This window comes from Anas platyrhynchos, chromosome 37 (assembly GCF_047663525.1).
Source record: "Anas platyrhynchos isolate ZD024472 breed Pekin duck chromosome 37, IASCAAS_PekinDuck_T2T, whole genome shotgun sequence".
Lineage (NCBI taxonomy): Eukaryota > Metazoa > Chordata > Aves > Anseriformes > Anatidae > Anas > Anas platyrhynchos.
Window position 1 is genome coordinate 4,262,661 of NC_092625.1, and position 17,573 is coordinate 4,280,233.

The window sequence follows — 17,573 nt, forward strand, 5'->3', positions numbered from 1 at the left end:
GTTTTCTCCTTTTCCCCTTGCCTTTCCAGCAAACGCGGGTGGTGGGTTGAAGGACACTGCAAGGAGCAGGCAGGAGGTGTGAAAACCCCGCCGGGTCATTCCTGTAGCCCCCAGCAGCTGAGCACCTGCCTCCACCTTTTGTGGGGTTGCCCTCTTAGGGCACTTAGGATTCGCAGGCTCGGGGAATCTCAACGTGAAACCCATCTCCACGTCCGCCTGCGGTAATTTCCTGCTCAGAAATTGGAGGGAGCAAGCGCCGGTGATTTTCTTCTCCCTCCTGGCTTCCCCCGTGCTGACCCAGCCGAGGTCAAGGTGAATGAGGCATACCCGGGGAGTGTCCGGAGGCATCCGCGCAGCTTTGCTCAGCAGCTGCCTGCGCCCTTGCCCCTGGAGCTCGGCGAAGATCTGAGCGAGGCTTTTTTGTCATCATGGTGTCAGCAGAGAAGCACTAGCTGGAAGGGCAGCCTCTCAAAGCACAGCTGCAGCAGCGGTTCTGGAAAATCTCCCCGGTTTGACCTAAGATAAACAAATATGGCAGCTGAAGCGTCCTCAATGTTTCCTTGTTCTTATAGTAGGAAATACCTTGGATGCTGAGGGCGGCTAAAACAAATCTTGCCTACTTATCTAAGGCCTCTGGCAAGTCCCTGAGTTTCTGGGGGAGCTAAGCCGCTTCCCATGCGGGAGGCACACAGAGCTCGGGTTTGTGCTGCCGAAAATCAGCACACAAAGGACCTGAGCTGTGGATCGGTGCTCGCCAGGCCCGAGGGAGGTGGCATTGCTGGGTGTGATGAGCAGGGTGTTTCCAGCAGGCCAGATTCCTGACATTACATGACTTAAAAGCAGGAAATGCTCATTTGGCTCTCTCCAACGTCATACCTGCCTTCCCATGCAGGGCTATATCTGAAAGCCAAACACTGCAATAAGGCAGGAATCGTTACATGTTACTTTTTTTTTTTTTTTTTAACCAGCCTACACGGTAAGAATATGGTAGTTAGCTCAGCCTTCCCCTCTTCCGAGTGTGTAATGGTGGTGGCATGCTTCCCACCGCCTTGGCATGGCTGGTCGGGTGGCAGAGCACCAGCTTCACACTCGGAGCCCTCCAGAAAAAGCACTCTGCCACGGCTTTTAATGATTTAGCTGTAAAACCTCCCTCCGCTGCCATGGCTTCCGACTTGCAGAGGGGAACAAGGGTTTCCAGCCCGTGTTTATAGCTCCTGTAATCAGTAAGGCCACTTATACTGTACTCATGCACTCATCACAGAGTGTTTTGCTGTATGAAATGGTCGTGGTTATATTTATCCCTGTGCAAAAACAAAGTCATCACAAACTCGGGCGGCAACGTTCGGCGTGTTTTGCCCTTGCTGTGTGCTGCTGTTTCTTCAGCAAACGGAGCGTCTACCAGCCCAAGCCACGCTCCTAGCACAAAAACCCCAGCCTGCTGTACGTCAGGAACCCCTCTGGTGTTTTTCTCTACTTGTTTTTTTTTTTTGTCTTGTGTGAAGTAAACACAACTATTTAGTAAACTTTGCTCAGCTGCTACCTCAGTACGAATATGAGGCGATGCCAGCACAGTCCACAGGGTTCCATTAGCAGAGCTGAAAGCCGAGTTTGATCCGTTCTGCCAGAGGTACTAAAAATACCTTCTAATATGCTAAGGTATGTGTCTAGCCAGAAGATGTTTTCAAACGCCTTGTTCCAGGGAGCTGCTACACAGTAAACGGAGCCCGAGCAGCTCAGTCCTGAGGTGCAGAGGAAGAAGAGAAGAGGAAGGCCAAGTGCCTCCAGCCTGGCTCTAGACCAGGGGTAGCAGCACCATGTTCCCCCCACGTTGGTCCCAGCAGCAGGGTGGGAAGAGGGGACCTGGAGGGGGTTACAGTGCCCTACCTGCCATATGAACCAGTGGTGTTTTACTGGGAGGAATTAGATGCTTAATCCCTCATTCATGGCTTTCTCCGTTGCCTCTGCACTGCTTGGCATGGCAGCTGGGAGAAATGGGCTGGGACTGCCTTCTTCCACCAGTGTCCTGCTCCAAGAGACTTTGAGGGTTTACACGTGCTCATGGAGAGGGACTAAAACGAAGGCCCTCAGAAAACCTGTGTCCTTTTCTATTCAGATTTCCACCTTCTCTGGAAATCAAGTGCTGTTTCTGGTTGCTTTAGACAGTTTGGCAGGGTGTACTTACCTCCAGCAGAATACATTCGTGAAAAAGACAAGTTCGTGATTAATGCAGAAAGATTTCTTCCCCACCACAGTATGAGCCACGTCTTAAAACCTTTCGTTCAAGAAAAGCTGCTGCTGACAAGAAATTACTGACCTCCATTACTCATGCTGCAGCGCCCGGCATCTAAAAGTCATCTATTAATTATTTGCACGTAATGTGTGTGCATGTGCCCTTATCGCTCCCATGGGCAGTTGGCACCTCCTGAGAAATGCTCACACCTTGGCTGCTGCCGCCTGGCAACATTTGCGGGATTTTGGGCCAAAATTTGCAGCGCTGTTAGTCATTTTAACTCTCATTGTCACCCCATCACATAGCCCTTTGAAAACGTTTCAAGATATTTTTTTTTTCCATGCCAAAGTTTGGTTCCTTTAGGAAGACAACCTGGCAGTGGAAACACTGACAAAAGCACAGGCTAATGCTGTGTTGCTTAACATCCTTTCTTTAGACTGCTCCATCAGGGGGAGTTGCTTGTTTGGTGTTGGGTTTTGTTGTTTTTGTTTTGGATGGCACTAAAGAAGCCATAAAATTAGCTACAGTACTGCTTCAGGGATTTGCACACTTCAGCCACATCTGCCTTCAAAATAAGAAGAGGATCACAGTAAAATGAAGTACAGGAATGGCGCTAACCCTGCTGCCACCAGTCGGGCAGGGCAGGCCGGTGGCAGGGCAAGGCCTCGCCACTGTGCCTTGGGGACAGGGCTTTCTGGCAGGCTGACAGCATGCACAGGGACATTTGGCTCAGGCAGAACATTTCAAATGAGGGGGATGAGGAGCATGAGATAAACGGTGTCCCATCCTGTATTGTAGCAGAGGCACTGCCCTGCTGCCTGCTGGGGCCAGCAAGGCCTTGGGCTTTCCTGAAGGCTCAAGCAAGGGAAATTTGCATTTTCAGGGTTTCTTTCTCAAATAAAGATGAACTGAATTCACAAATACTAAAAAACCTTGAGGCTCTAGCCTGAGGAGAAGGGGTTTAAGGTGCCCAGGTGTGTTACAAACTGCGAGGCCTAGCACTGAGCGCGCAGAGGCCGTGCTACCTGCAGCTCTGCTCTCTGTGTGTGTGTGTGTGAGAAATGAGTTACCCAGCCTCTTTTCCTTCAAATGTTCACAAGAAGCAGGGAATAGTAAAACACAACTGTAGTTCTGGGCACCACAGTACAAAAAGAACATTAAACTGTTGGAGAGTGTCCAGAGAAGAGCTACGAAGATGGTGAAGGGCCTTGAGGGGAAGACATATGAGGAGCGACTGAGGGCACTGGGCCCATTCGGCCTGGAAAGGAGCAGGCTGAGGGGAAACCTCATCGCGATCTACAGCTTCCTCATGAAAGAATCATAGAATCACGAGGTTGGAAAGGACCCACAGGATCATTTAGTCCAACCATCCTTCTATTACCATTACTACCCAATAAGCTACTAAATCATATCTCGTGCACCTTGTCCAGGCACTTCCTGAACACTGTGAGGGACGGTGACTCCACCACCTCCCTGGGCAGGCCGTTCCAGTGCCTGACTGCTCTCTGAGAGAAAAAGTTGTTCCTGATATCTTATCTCCCCAGGCACAACTTGTGGCCATTTCCTCAAGTCCTATCATTAGTTATCTGAGAAAAGAGGCTGACCCCCTCCTCATCACAACCTCCCTTCAGGAAGTTGTAGAGTACAATGAGGTCTCCCCTGAGCCTCCACTTCCGCAGACCAACCACCCCCAGCTCCCTCAGCCGCTCTTCACAGGACTTGTGCCCCAGGCCCTTCCCCAGCTTTGTAGCCCTGTTCTGGGCACACTCCAGGGCCTCGATGTCCTTCTGGTACTGAGGGGCCCAAAGCTGAGCACAGCACCTGAGGGGCGGCCTCACCATGTAATACACAATAAATGTTTGTTCATTGTCTTTTGTATTATAAAAACAAGGAGTTCCGTTTGAGGAGCAGGAGTTGCAAAAGCTCCCTGCTGAAGTAAGGAGCTGTATAATACTTGGCTAGACACTATGAAAATTCTTTTGCTTAATGTAACAAAAAAGAGAACCCCCTCCCCTTCTCTCCCTCTGCATCTCAGTTGCCTCTTTCGTTCAAAGACCCTGCTGCAAAGCTCATGTAACCATCTCCTGATAAGTTGTTAAACTAGTGTATCAACATCCTGCCTTCCTGTCTCACACTGGGCCAACATGACCAACTAAAAAAAGAAGTTGAACCACAACGCCGAGGAAGACTACGGCCTTCATCTTCACGACCACCAGAGGGACAGAGACGACCCCCTAGCAACAGTGCGCGCAGTCGCAGAATATACCAGGATGTGCTGTGTAATCCCGGAATTACCAAGATATAAAAAGGGATGCTGGCGGGGGTGAGGTGCGCGCCGTTGGTGGAGCCGAGACTCCGTGGCCGCCCAGCGCTGTTTTGCTTGCTGTTGCTTACTCAATAACTTCCTTTCTATTATTAATGCAATGTTCTCTGAAAATTAATTAAGGGGGCAACTTATAACACTGGGGAGCTCTGCTTGGGCATGGCTGGTGCGGCTGGTGGCGAAAGTGGGGTGGCTGGCGGGCAGCCTGCGATGGCAACCGATTGCGTTGCCCTTCACGGGCACCAGGCCTTGCAGCTGCCCCTGAGCAGCTCCTCTGGGAAGGATCCAGCGCTGAAGCATCTCACAGTGCTGGGAGCTCCCTTCACATCAGCCACGCTAATGCTGAAATTCCTCCTGTCCTGCTCCCTGCCAGGCATCCAGCCAGGTGCGGGAGCACTCCATTTGCCTCTTCCAAGCCATGGTGGAGGCTGTGCTGCGGCAAAGGAAGAAGGAAATGAAGAGGACAGTGCACAGGAGCCTTCTCCCACTCTACTTTCACATGAGAGACCAGAGTGAGAGCGTAGCAAAGGTACAGATCTCAGAGCTGAGCAGTTATGTGGGCAAGGGTGTACTGATGCCACAGGGTTGCTCTGGGGGATCACAGAATTTCTAGGTTGGAAGAGACCTCAAGATCATCGAGTCCAGCCTCTGATCTCTGGCTGTGATCTCTGGGATCTCTCTCATTGTGAGCTGCCTCCGATAGTGGCAGTCCCGTGGCCTTGCCTTGGCCACTGAACCCAGTGCACGCTGTCCGAGCCACGGCTGCACTCGCGTCAGGCAGCACCCTGGGGTGTCACCAAGTGACGTCACAATGGGTGCCCACCCAGCCCAGGCGCGTGTCACAGTGGCACCCATTGTGACGTCACTTGGTGACACCCCAGGGCTCCGCCTTATAAGAGCGCAGCCGTGGCTCGGACCCTCAGTGTCGGTGCACGGCAGTGACGGACAGGGCAGGAGCACAGGGCCTTCGAGGAGTCCCCGAGCATAGCCCACGTCCCACAATGCCGCAACCGCCCGCCCGGAGGAGCCGCCGGTTTCTATCTGAGAACTCTCCCACTCCAGAGGCTGCTTCTGAAGGGGATGAGGAGGGAGGCATGCCCCCCAGGCAGCCCAGGCTGGCCTGGCAGGAGACCTGGTCTTCTAGGGGCAGCAACCGGCCAGCAGAGGACAGCTTGCTGGCAGTGGAAAGAACCCCAGTCGAGGCCTTTTTCCCGGAAGAGGACAGTAGCCTGTCAGAAGACAGCTTGCTGGCAGAGGACAGCACCTCGGTAGAGGACATATTGCCGGCAGAGGACAACAGCCTGGCAGAGGACATTTTGCCGGCAGAGGACAGCAGCCCGGCAGACGCCATTGCTCAGGCAGCGGGCAGCAGCCGGGTAGAGGAGAGCCAGGACGACGTACAGTGGCTGGATCCCAGTGAGTCAGGGTCTTCGGGATGGGGTGGGGAGGGTTGGGGACACAGAGACCCCTGCCTGACTCCAGGACTCCTTCCCTGGGTAAAGCGGCGCTTGGGCTGACGGGGCCGAGCTTCCTCCGCAGCACCACAGAATGCCAGGACGCTTTGGGCTGGGGGGGACCTCGGCGATCACGATGCTTCCCCCCAGCCCAGGCTGCCCAAAGCCCACCCAGCCTAGCCGTGGGCAGTGCCAGGGAGGGGGCACCGCAGCCTGCGCCAAGGCCTCACTGCCCTGGGCGTGAAGGAGAGAAATCCCTGCCTGTCCGAAAGAAACCTGCCCTCTTTGAGGTTAAGGCCGTCACCCCTTGTCCTGTCGCTGCAGTCCATGATGAAGATCCCCCCCCAGCTTTCCTGGAGGCCCCTTTGGGCACGGGGAGGCCGCAGCGAGGTCCCCCCGCAGCCTTCTCCAGGCTCCACAAGCCCAGCTCCCTCAGCCTCTCTTCCCAGTGGAGCTGCTGCAGCCTCTGGGCATCCCCACGGCCTCCCCACGGCCTTCTGGGGCTGGGGCCCTTCCTCTCCTCACCCCTGCATTCAGCCCCTCTCTGCAGCACTCTTTGCTTTCCTCCTTTCCAGGTAAGGCATGGAAACTGTGCAGAGACAAGGCCGTGGAATTCATCAGGGCGTATGTCAGAGGCACAGAAAAGGTAATGGCAGCCGCTTGCATCACAGCTGTGCTCCTGGCGCTGCCCTCCAGGGGTCCCACACAGCCCCAGACCCCTCAAGGCTTTGGTCCTGCTGGCCGTGGGTGTCCCCCTAATGCTCTGTTGGTGTCTTTGTGGCTGCCAGGACGACGAGGAGCAGAAGATGCTGTTCCTCAGCAAAATCTGCGATCTGTGCACATGTGTCACAGAGAGGGGTGTGCCGATGAACTTGCATGGCTTCTGCAGCAAACATAAGCTGGTGGAGAACATCATGGTGAGAGGATGCGCAGCGGGTTGGGGAAGGGGCAAGGCCCCCCGGCACCAGCCCCCTGGGAGGCGAGGGCTGGGGCAGCGCTGGCTCTGCTGCTGCTGGGTGCCGGCGGCTCCAAGGTCTCATCCTGCTTGTGCTCTGCAGGCGCTGCTGGAAAAGGAGCCCATGGACAGCTTGCGCACAGCATTCCGGCAGAAGGCCATGGAGACTGTCGCCCTCCTCAGGTGCGTGCCCAGCCCCTGGTGGCAATGTCCTGGTGACCCTGAAGCTGGCAGGGAGGCTGCCCGTCCCTCCCAGGGATGCCTGGCCAAGGGAGGTCCGTGTCCTCCTTCATAAGCCTCGAGGCACTGCGTCCAACAGGCTCCTCTCTCTCTTTTCTTCAGCAACACCATACCAACAGCACTGTGTGGCAAAAAGGAGAGTCTCCTAAACATGTGCTGCAAGAGCATCTTCTTTCTGCCTCCGGAGTCGGATGTGCCAGAGACAGGAGTGCTCTACGCCAAGGTATGTGCTGGGTGAGGTACCAGCACCCCCAGTCCTGCTGAGCTGCTGCCTTGCTTCCCCGTGCTGACACAACCAGAGACCAGTGCAGGGCCGGGGCCCAGATTTGCTTTCCCAGCCTCGCCCCTTCCCCGACCTGATCTTGTGCTGCAGGAGGTCTGCACACAGCAGCTTTTTAGCCCCAAAGCCACCCCTGAACTCCCGAGGGGCTCAGAGCCAGCTCCTGGGGGTGAGGAGGGCCACAGAAATAATTCGATGCTCTTCTGTCCTCCCTGCAGACTATGAAAGCCATGGACACCATGCTGGAGGGCTTCGTACGCAACTGTGCCAACACCAGTGTCAGCATAGAGTTGGAGAATATGTTGAAGGTTTGGCATTTGCAAAGAATTTCCAAAGAATCCTCTCAGGTCTCATTTGCAGACCACTGTCAACCCAGCAACTTCTCTCCTCACAGGTGATGCTGGACTTTGCTGTCTCCAAAGACTCAGCTGTGCGTGAGAGCGCTGTGAGGAGGATTGAGAGGCTGGGTGATTTCATCATCAGTTATTTTGTGAGCGAGGTAAGGCACAAGGAACCCTCCACCCTTTCCTGCATCCCAGAGCATCCTGCCACTCAGGGGTGCCTGTGAGGCAAGCCTCGATGCACGTGAGTGCCTCAGAACCGTGAATCGAGGGTCTTCGTCCCTCCTTCGCCCCTGCTCTTCCCTCCCCAGGCCCTGCTATCTCAGGGGCTGGCTCTGCCTCCACTAAGCCCTTTGTCTCTCCTCCCTTCCTCACCCAGATCACAGATGACTATGAAAACTATAGCGATGATGAGCCCACAGAGCTCTACATCCCCATCCTGGGACAGCTGCTGGGCATCCTCTTCATTTTCACCAGTGACAAAGATTCCATCAGATTCACAGCTTTAGAAACTCTTTCTCACATATACAAAATCATCAGAAAAGGAAGAGGTAAGAAGGTGTGGTGGGCAGCGTCCGTCTGCACACAAACATCTACTGATTTGTCTACTTGTTTTCCCCGAGTTTAGTGGGGACTGTTAGTGTTAGGTTAGAGGTTGGACTCGATGATCTTGAGGTCTCTTCCAACCTAGACATTCTGTGATTCTGTGAGTATTGTGAAGGATTGTTTTTGTGCTTGGTGGAGGCTGCCCACGGAATTCTGCCAGGTTCCCTGGCCTCCTCTGCTCCTCACAGCAGCTTCCCGCAGCATTCTGGCTATCGTTTTCCGCAGAAGCTAGACGCTCACCTGCCGTCCAGGAGCAGTTCTCTGCTGCTGTCCTTCCCAACCCTCCCCAGATCACCTACCACGCTGTTTTGTGGTGTCCCCCAGTCTAAGCCATCGATCGATGAGCACTTCCCAAACGGCATCTTCCCCGAGGAGTGAACAGCAGAGCCAGCCGTGCATCACCAGGGATGGTGACGCCCTCCAGAATGCTCCCTGACTGTTTGCTCCCTGCCGTCTTAAAGGCAGGTGTCAGGGGGCTTCCTGCACATCCTGACCCCGAGCAGAAGGGGGTCTGTGACACGCTGCTACCCCCACGGCACCCAACGCCATTGCTTCTCCTCCTTCTGCATCATCCCTGAGGTCCCTCTTGCTCCCAGCACTCCTCACCTTGTGCTTTACATCCCTGCCCACCACTCTCCTCGCCGTGGGTCTGAGCCTCCCTCCTCAGCCATTCCTAGTGAAAGTGCTTTTCACCATTTGGCAAGCTTGTTGGCAAAGATGCTCTTCCCTACTGACTCTTCGCTGTTGCCCCCTGTTTAGAATGCATATTGAGAGAGGACATGCTATATTATGCAGTGAGACACAAGAAATTGGAGTATGCAAAACTTCCATTTTCTACAACATCAACTCCGTGTGAAATTGCCAAGGTAATGAGCTCTGGCCTTGCTGGGGATCTTGTCCGCAGCATCAGCAGGCATCTCGTGTGAGCAAAGGGGTCCAGAACCGGTGGGGCTGGCACGGCCTCACTCGCCCTGCTGAGAGGGTTCCTCTTGTCCCCAGGCTGGGGCTATGCGAAGGCTGCTCCCCTGTGTCCCGGCAGCAGCTCCACCCTCCTGGCCACCAGCAAGCCCTGGTTACCTGCAGGGCCAGCACTCTGGCCCCATATGCCCCATCCTCACCCCTTCCCCCGAGGGCCCTCTCTCCAGAGCTGCCCTTGCTGCTCAGCTAAGCAGCACCCTTGGGACACTCAGTGAGGCATGTCTTCGCTCCTCCTTCTTCCCACAGGGGTTTGGAGGACATCTCTTCCCTGATGAGAGGCTGGACATCATCCTCACAGCCCTTGAAGCTTTACAAGACTCCAGCATCCATGACAAGCAGGGGGCCTGCAGCGTGCTGGACGCAGCCTTGGAGGACCCTTTCTACTGGCTGAAAGATGTAAGTGGCCTGTGGCCATGGCCCTGCCCTTGAGCTCTTCCAGGCGTGGTTCCTCTCTCCTTCCCTGCCTCCCTCCCTGCCTCCCTCGCACATCGGGGTCTCTTGGGCTCCAGAAGCCACCTGAAGCCAGCAGAGAGCAATGGAAGGGGCCAAAGTTTGATTGGCAGCTGTGACAATGGCTGCTGTCTGCTGGCAACACCATTCCCACTTTGTCCCCCAAGGTGCCAAAGACCATGGAGTGCATCAGGAGAAACCTGGGCAGCATCCACACGGCATTGGCGCGGCAGTGCCTGGACTCCCTGCTTCTCCAGATGACCAAAAAGATGTCCAGGGAAGAAGTCAAGAACCTGCTGCAGTTCTCTCCGCCACGTGACAGGTCCTGGCCTTAACATCCTTGAGGGCTTGTTCCGTGTTGGGAGATGCACCTGGAGACTCTCTGCTTGCCACACCAATGGCAAAGAGCAGGACATCCCCAAGGAGCACAGCCCTCCTTCCCACCAATGTGTTCCAGCCCTACTGGGCCAGCCAGGGCTGCAGCAGCCCAGCTGTCCAAGGCAGCCCAGAGTCCCCCTGCCCCCAGGGAACACCAGCTCAGCCCCCTCCTGCCTGCCCAGGCTGGGCCCTCAGTGCTCCCCAAGTCACAGGGGCTGCAGTACAGCCTGGGTCCTCCGGGGCTGGCCCAGTTTGTGGCCCTGCGGCTGAGGCAGCCTCACTGACAGAGTATTCTGGGCTTGCAGCACTGACCTGGCCATGTGGGAGGTGATCCTGGCCATGCCGCAGACCTTGGAGAGGGTTTTAAACATCATGATGCAAGACTTGCCGCTGCGCAACTGGTGCACCGAAGTCACCAAAGACACCTGCATCCGTCGCTTGGCTGTGAGTTCCCAGATGAAACCTTGCTCACAGCAGGGCTACGTGTGCCCCTTCAGGCACACAGGCACAGCCCTGTGCCCATCTACCCCCAAACTGCCAGCTCCCGCAGGACGTACGGACACATGGTCCCTGGGGCCGGCAAGCCCCCGTAGCTCCCCGCGCCTGGTGCCTCTTTGGTGCCAGCTGGCGCTGCCCCATCCCTGCCCAAAGGTGGGAGAAGAAGAGGCTGCAGGGAGCCCTGCAGGCCCTGCCAGGCTCTCACTGCTCTTTCTTGCAGATGCTGGCCCAGAATCACATTTCTGAGGAGGACTTTGTTAACCCAGTGCACCTCCAGAGCTACCTGAGGCACCCAAGACCAATGATGCGCTTTTTGGTTCTGAAAGGGCTCTGCACCGTGTCAGAGAGCCCTGAGAAGGTGAGCGGGCCATCGTCAAGCAAAGCCATGTTGGCAGCCTGGGGCTTTGCTCTTCTGCCCTCCCGTCCCTCCCCGCTGCCAGGAAGCAAGGCAGGAGGCTGGTGCTCAGGAACCAGAGCCCTTTGCCCAGGGTGGTCTCTCACTGCCTCACGGAAGGGAAATGGTGTCTTTCCTACAGGCAAGGGAAATTCAGGTCTTGCTGCCAGACATCCTGGAGGCCCTGCAGGACACCAACACAGACGTGGTGCTGAAGGCCCTGCTTGTGCTGAAAAACGTGATGGCTCATGTGGAGAGGAGGAAGGCCAGTGGCCCGGCTCTGCAGCTGGCTGAGAAGCTCCTGCCATTCTTTGACCACGTAAGTGTGCTGCGGGAGCCCGAGCCCTCAGCTGGGCCCCCTGTAACGAGGGCTGCCCTTCAGCCCGGCCCTGTGGGCAGCACTCAGGCAGGGCCTTCCCAGTCTCCTCGTCAGCCCAGGCGCTGGGGAGCTCTGCTTGGGCATGGCTGGTGCGGCTGGTGGCGAAAGTGGGGTGGCTGGCGGGCAGCCTGCGATGGCAACCGATTGCGTTGCCCTTCACGGGCACCAGGCCTTGCAGCTGCCCCTGAGCAGCTCCTCTGGGAAGGATCCAGCGCTGAAGCATCTCACAGTGCTGGGAGCTCCCTTCACATCGGCCATGCTAATGCTGAAATTCCTCCTGTCCTCCTCCCTGCCAGGAGTCCAGCCACATGCGGGAGCACTCCATCTGCCTCTTCCAAACCGTGGTGGAGGCTGTGCTGCGGCAAAGGAAGAAGGAAATGAAGAGGACAGTTCACAGGAGCCTTCTCCCACTCTACTTTCACATGAGAGACCAGAGTGAGAGCGTAGCAAAGGTACAGATCTCAGAGCTGAGCAGTTATGTGGGCAAGGGTGTGCTGATGCCACAGGGTTGCTCTGGGGGATCTCTGGCCGGCAGCATGAGCTGCCTCCGATGGTGGCTGTCCCGTGGCCTTGCCTTGGCCACTGAACCCAGTGCACACTGCCCCCCACCACAGCCTCCCATAACGCGCTGGGAAAGGCTCGCAGCCCTGCCAAGAGGAGGGGACAGAGGGTCTCCTTCCCAAGGCTGTGCTGCTACCTCCCAACCTCTGCTGCTCCGCAGGCCTCTGGGGAAGCTCTCGCCGTGACTGCAGAGTTTCTGCGATGCAAGGAGCTGAAGCGCTTGGCCCAGACAGAACAGACGTGGAGGATCGGGGAGTGCTTGGTAAGGACCCAACTTGGTTTGCCCCAGCTGGGCAAACGTGCCCGGCCAGAGCCCGCTGCCTGCAGCCGCATCCTCGCTCCCTTCCTGCCAGCACAGAGCCCCAGGGGGCTCTTCTGCAGGCCCCTCTGCCCTCCCTGCCCCCAGGATGCTGGAGGAGACCCTGGAGAGGGTGTGCAAGCCCCGTGACCCTGCGTTCTCTCTCTCTCCAGCTGCAGCAGGACAGAGGCAGAGTAGAAGAATACCTGCAGCAGAGCCAGCCCTACCTGCAGGCCACTCAGACCGACTTGCGACTTGAGGCCGTCAGATTCATTGGTGAGCCCAGCCCCTGGGTCCCTCTTGGGGCAGTCTTTGGCAGCCCCAGGCACTGCCCTGTTGCCCCCAGAGCCCCCCGACTGGGCCCTTGCTCCAGGGTGCAGGAGGGGGCACAGCCTGGCTGGCCAGGCCAGGGGCTGCGCTGCTGGGAGCGTGCTGGGGAGCGGGGCTCTGATGGGGTCTCTGTGTCTAGGTCTTGCTGCGCGCTACTGCGAGGACCAGAGCGAGGAGAAGCTGAATGAAATCCTCAGAGGTGAGTGAGGGCAGTGGGGGGTGTGCTAGGGCTGGGGGGACAGCGGCAGAGGCCCCCGTGCCTTGCCCTGCTCCAGGGAAATGCTTCGGGGCGGAGGAGCAATGCAGCCATAGGAACGAGGGAGAGGAGACGGGGTAGCCTGTGGTGTCAGGGAATGGCCTCCCAGCCTGGAGCTGGGCAGTGCCGCTGAAAGGGTTGAGTGTCCCTGAGGAAGAGTCAGGGGAAAGGGTGACAGTAAGGCTGACAGAAGGTGGGAGCCTGTTGTAGAGCACGCAACCAGGACGAAGAGGGAGATGAGACAGCCTACAAGCAGCTAGGAGCAGGGTCACGATTGCTAGCCCTTGCTCTCATGGGGAAGCACAATAGCGAGAGGAAAGAGTCCAGGAGATTCCTGGAGTGTGTGAATCCTCCCAAGGGATGGAGGCAGGTGGTGAGGGAACCAGCTTGTGAAGGTGCCCCACTTGACCTGTGGTGCGCAGGTGGGGAAGGACTGGTGGCTGCATTTGGGACATTGCTGAGCAGCAGCTTTCAACGGATTCCTTTGTCCCTCTTGCTCCTCCTGGCCTGGGGAAGAGTCGAGTGGGGCTGGCATGGTCTGCAGGGGATGCCTGGGGATCTCTGCAACGAGTGGGTTTTCATCTCTGCTCTTCTTTCTTTTGCAGTCCTCCGGCCTTCAGAGAAAGACCCGGAACCCATGGTCCGTTCCGGGGCAGTTGAAACCACCGTGATGCTGACGTCAAGGCATACCGCAACGTCAGGACGGAGATTTCCACTGCCGTGTTGCCGCTAGCCCCGCAGCAGTCCTCAAAAGAGCAATATATATATTTAATAGAACTAGGTTGTTGTCTCGTTATTCCAGCAGCTCCTTCACAGTGACTCGGTGCCATGACGCTGAGCTAACTTGGAGGCCACCATGGACGTCTTTTCCCTGGGCCCGGTGACTGCATGGTGCCTACTCAATCAGTGAAAGAGTCACAGAACCCTTGCGCTTGGAAAAGGGCCTTCAGCTCAAGTCCAAGCGTCAGCTAACACCACCAGGCCCACCACAAAACCACGGCCCTTAGCGCCAAGTCCACGCATTTCTTTAATAGCTCCAGGCCTGGGACTCCAGCAGTGCCCTGGGCAGCCGGTTCCACCCTTTGCATGAAGAAATTCTTCCTGACATCCCATCCTGTGAGTCCACCTGTGGTAGGTGCGCCCAGGTAGAAGAACTGCTCAGCCTCCTGGCAGAGCTTCGGGAGGAGGTGGGCAGGCTGAGGAGCACCAGGGAGTCGGAGAAGGTTGAACTGTACTGTGCCAGCCCTGGGACAGATGCGTCAGGCAGACACAGCAGAGGAAATGGAGGATCCCCTACCCTCTGGCCATCAGGCAGAAGGAGTGCATCTCAGTGACGAAGGGATGGAAGTTTAGATCTGCTCGGGGCAGCAGGCGGACCCCTCCTTGCCTACCTCACCTTCCTTTCAGGTGCCCTGAAACAACAGACTCTGGAAGTAATGGACACACAAACGATGATGTGCATGAAGGTCCATCCAGGTTGGAGGGGTTTTCTAGGGCAAGTCAGCCTTCCCCAGTATCACGACCACCTCCATCAAGAAGAAGAGAAGGGTTACTGTCATAAGTGACTCCCTTCTGAGCAGAACAGAGGGCCGCATATGCCGGCCTGACCCAACCCATGGAGAAGTCTGCTGTCTCCCAGGAGATCAGGGTAAAAGGTGTTTCTGGAGAGCTCACTCGCCCCGTAAGGCCCTCTGAGCATCATCCATTATTGTTCTGTCCCCGGGGTTTTTCGGGGCCCGGTGGCAGTGCCGTCCCCTCTGTGTCCCCCTTCGCGCAGGTGACACCTCGGTGCTGGCCGGGCTGTACGGCCCCGCGGAGGTGCGGGGCTCAAAGGAGAGCCCCGAGAGGGCGACGCTGGAGGTGCTGCTGCGCCCCAAGTTGTGGCTGCCAGGTGGGGGCCGCCTGGGGGGGGGGGGGGGCTCGGGAGGGAGATGGGGTCGGGGCCAGGCTCCGAGGGGCGTGGGGGGGGCCGAGGGGGTGGGGTCCGGGAGTGCTCTGAGGGGTCTGGGGGTGCTCAGGGGGATCCTGAGGAACAGGGGGGAAACGGGGGGAGCCCTGAGGGGGGGCTATAGGGGTTTATGGGGCTCCTGAGGTGCTCAGAGGGCTCCGGGGGTGCTCAGAGGGGTTTGGGGATGCTCAGGGGGATCCTGAGGGGACAGGAAGGTAACAGGGGGAGCCCTGAGGAGGGCTACGGGGGGGCTTAGGGGGCTCTGGGGATGCTCGGAGGGGTTTGGGGGTGCTCAGGGGGATCCTGAGGGGTGGGGGGGTAATGGGGGGAACCCTGAGAGGGTCTTCGGGGGTGTTCAGGGGGCTCTGGGGGTGCTCAGAGAGCTCCGGGGGTGGTCAAAGGGCTCCCGAGGGATGTGGGGGTGCAGGGGGGAGTCCTGAGGAGGGCTCTGGGGGTGCTCAGGGGGCTCCTGAGGGGCAGGGGGTGTAATGGGGGGAGCCCTGAGGAGGGCTTTGGGGACTCTGGGAATGCTCAGAGGGGTCTGGGGGTGCTCAGAGGGCTTCAGGGGTGGTCAAAGAGCTCCCAAGGGATGCGGGAGTGCAGGGGAGAGCCCTAAGGAGGGCTCTGGGGGTGCTCAGAAGGGTCTGGGGGTGCTCAGGGGGCTCCCGAGGGACGTGCGGGTACCGGGGGGAGGGCCTGAGGAGAGCTCCAGAGGGGAGCCCCCTCCTTGGGGGCTATTTTGTGACACTTTGGGGACACTCTGGGGATAATTTGGGGACAATCTGGAGGCACATTGGGGACACCTTGGGGGCTATTTGGGGACACACCTTGGGAGCTATTTGGGGACACCCTGGGGACAATATGGGGACACTCTGGGGACGCACCTTGCAGGCCCTTGGTGACGTAGTGGACGTCGATGTTGTCACCTGTTGTCACCCTGTGCCCCCCCCTCACCGGCGTGCAGCCCCCACTTGCAAAAGAGGCTGCGCTGGGGGAAGCCGCTGGCCCCCACCAGCTGCCTGATGACGTGCAGCTCCGCCATGCCCTGCGGGGACACGGGGGGGGGGGGACATGGGGACACACACACACGGTGTCACCCCACCCCAGAGGGGGGGTCCATGTCCCCCCCCAGGGGTTTCTGCACCCCCTCCAAGGAGCTCCCCACCCCCTTGCACTGCACATCCCAAGCCCATCGCAGCCCCCCCCACCCTCTTGTTCCCCCAATTGCCCCGTCTGACCCCCCCAATTGCCCTGTCTGACCCCCCCTATTGCCCCACGCCCCCCCCACTGCACCCCCGCCCCCCCTTTTACATCCCCTTACTCCCTTCTCCCCCCATTGCCCCCCCAATTGCCCCATCACCAATTATTACCCCCCCAGTCCCCCAATTGCCCCCTACAGACCCCCCAAATTGCCCCCCATCCCAAATAATTACCCCACCAGCACCCCCAATCGCCCCCACCCCAATAATTACCCCAACCAGTCCTCCAATTTCCCCCATCCCCACTAATTACCCCCTCCAGCCCCCCTCATTAACCCCCACCCCCAATTGCCCCCCCAGAACCCCCTTCCCAACCAGGACCCCCCCCCAGCAGTACCCCCCCCTGTCCCAAAAAGACCCTTTTCCCCGGGCCCCTTCCCCGCGTCTCCATCCTGCACCAGTCCCGAGACCCCCAAGTACCGGGGCTGGTGGAGTTGGGGGGAGGGGCGTCGGTCTTGGGGGTGCTCGGTGCTCCCCTGTGTCCCCCCCGCGGGGGGGGGGCTCAGCACTGCACCCCGTAGCGCTCGAAGTGGCCCAGGATGACGCCGAGCTCCAGGCGCACGGTGCCGGCGGCCCCGGTGCGCAGCCGAATGCGGTCGCCGTAACCGGGGTCGGGGGTAAGCGGTTGGGGGCCCCCCCCCCCCCAGCCAAAATTGGCTCAGGCGCTCCCGCCAGGTCCCCTGGGGCCGCCAGGTGACGCAGGTCAGCGCGTGGCACCCCGGGGTGCTGGGGATCTGGCAGGAGCTGAAGCCCATCAGCTCGCTATGCCCCAGGGAGCCCTGGTGCCACACCTCGAGGTGCAGCTTGGGTCAGCCTGGGGGGGGCGACAAAAGGGAGGGGACAGGTTGGGGACACTTTGGGGACACCTTGGCGGCTATTTGGGGACACTTTGCAGACACCTTGGGGGCACCTTGGGGACACTCTGGGGACGCACCTTGCAGGCCCTTGGTGGCGTAGTGGATGTCGATGTTGTCACCCGTTATGACCCTGTGCCCCCCTCACTGGCGTGCAGCCCCCACTTGCAGAAGAGGCGGCACTGCAAGTATATATAATCCTCTATACCTAGAGGATTGGTTATCTACTTTGATCAATCAAATTTGATGTATGTGATGCTGCTGGGGATGATTAGTATACATTGTGTGGAACAATGAGTTGGGTGAAATATTCTAGATATGGGAGTCCAATAATTGCTAAAAACTTGTTTATAAATCTTGCAGAGAATATTGTGAAAGCATTCTCTTCTGGTTCAATTGGCCTTGGCCAAATCTGAAAACAAGACACGGATTAATGATACTCAAAAGAAGATGAGGGATTGTGATATATGGAGTGGTAATTCGTGTGGAGAAAATGGTTGATATTAATAAAGAAGGGGGAGATTTGGGAGTGTGGCCATGGGGCTTGGAAAGCCCTGTGGT